Below are 2110 nucleotides of genomic sequence, written 5' to 3' on the forward strand. Positions count from 1 at the left end.
AAGATATACATGTTTTCTTTAGCCATTTCTAATCGTGCTTATTGGGTGGTTAATGTATGAGTTAGCATGCACAGCCAACACTTTGAGATGTATGTATCTTTCTTGAAAGCTTACCAATGCCATGTTCCCTTTAATGATTAGCTTACCTCTATCATCTACACATTGGCAATATATCTCTTTTAGGCCATATCTATCTCTTTTTGGCATGACGAGTGTATACACGTGAATATATTGCTGAGGTATGTTTCTCGTGGATGTATTAGTCATGTTCTTGCAAATATTTGCACATTCTTACAAAACCCTATAATATGAATATGTCTCACATTTGATTCCTTATATTCCTAGATCTATGAGAGAATTTTTTAAGTGCTACAAAGTTAAAGATAGTGTGCTAAAAAGAAGATCAATTTCACATCGCATTATTCAAGTGATAGGGACAAATTGTTGTGTATGAAGTTATTTATCTAGAGCTCGATGCATAGGAACTTTTGAATAGGACGCTATAGAGCTTCAAGTATCTTTTTCATCACATAAAACCTAGATTCAATAAATTTTCTTTTCTATCATAGCTTTATGCCATGTGCACCAAGCATGTTGTTTTATCCGAGCAACCTTTACAAAAATTTACAATGGCGCAAACCAACCACGCAAAGCACCGCTAGTGAGCCGGCCCAGGCTAGCTAGTTACTATTATTGAGGGGGACTTGAGGCTGATTTTCAAAGGTTCTTCTTTTAGAAATTCAATTTTCCACGAAAACTGCTCGTGTGGTGGGGAGTACGATGGCCACAGCATGCATGCATTCTTCACTGCTTGGGGCTGGCAAGTAGGCCAAGTTTGCCGACGGGGAGAGTGAAGAGGGGGCCGTTGGCGTCGGCGGCCAGGATGCCGGCGACGGCGTTGTACCAGGCGATGAGGGCGGTGACGATGCCGGTGAAGCCGCCGGCGCGATGCATGGAGGGCGAGTGCCGGAGCTCGGCGGCCATGAGCAGGGCGAAGGTGAGGGAGAGGGCGGCGAACAGGGCGACCAGGGCGGCGGACGTGCGCAGGCTGCACGCCAGCATCAGCAGAGTGAAGATGCTCCAGGCCAGAAGGAAGGTCCCGACGGCCGGGGCCAGGTCCTCCTGAGCCGAGGCCTCCTTGTAGGCGGCCGCCACCCCGAAGGCCGGGATGAGAAGGACCGCGTAGGCCAGCCAGAAGGCCCCGTAGGAGGTAAAGGCGGTGGCCGCGAAGGTGTTGCCCGCCCGGAACTCCCACATGCCCGCCAGGCCCTGCGCCAGCCCGCCGTAGAACAGCGCCAGGCCCAGGACCACGTTCACCGGCCCGCTGCTGCTCACCCCCAACAAGCCCGCGTTGTAGCACGACAGCACGAACGTCGTCAGCGCGAACGCCGAGAGGCCCAGGGGCCCCGCATTCGCCTGCTGCAGCCCGCCGCCAACCATGTTGCTGATTGGCCCGCACATGTACTTGTCGCCTAGGTAGTACGGCATGGGTGATAGCGGGCCTGCCGGCGCTGCTCCGGGGTGGCCCATCGACAGCACGTGCTGCGGCGTCGTCATCGACATGCCCCCCCCCGCTCTCTCTCTCTCTCTCTCTCCAATGTGCTACTACGCTCCTCGCTCTCTAATTTGCTAATAGACTATCTGCTCTAGAATCTCTATTCCTTCCTTGTCTTCTCCTCCTCTCACTGCAAGCCGTGGTAAGACGCTCTCTCTCTCTCTCTCTCTCTCACAAAAACACTAATCTGCCCGCTCTATTAGATGTGCGTGCTAATATTATGATCTCTACTGTCTCCGCTTACCTTCGATCCTTGCTGCACACTCCCTCACCATGCGTTTATAGCCCCCAACACACTCCCTCACCATCAAGCCGGTTATAATTCTTGCAATGTAGTCGCACATCACTCCAAGTGGCGCAAATCCAAGATGCCCCCATTATCATCATGTCCCACGGGCTTTTTCAATTCACTAATGCTAACCGAATTTGCCGACTAACGGACTGCACGTAAGTTTAAGAATGTGCAACATAATACTCACGCAGTGCGAACCGTCCCAAAGTGCGAGCGTATGAAGCTAACAAACGATGTTCACACTTCGGAGCCGGACATCGAGG

At 51.5% G+C, this 2110-nt stretch overlaps 1 pseudogene; it reads right to left on the reverse strand.

Annotated features, from left to right (window-relative positions):
- Window positions 1-804: 804 nt before the first annotated feature.
- LOC148026180 (accumulation of dyads protein 2 pseudogene) lies at window positions 805-1557 on the reverse strand (annotated as a pseudogene).
- Between the last annotated feature and the right edge of the window lie 553 nt (window positions 1558-2110).

Source organism: Lygodium microphyllum, chromosome 14, assembly GCF_053477565.2.
Source record: "Lygodium microphyllum isolate KBCC chromosome 14, Lygodium_microphyllum_v1.1.10, whole genome shotgun sequence".
In the NCBI taxonomy this organism is placed as follows: domain Eukaryota; kingdom Viridiplantae; phylum Streptophyta; class Polypodiopsida; order Schizaeales; family Lygodiaceae; genus Lygodium; species Lygodium microphyllum.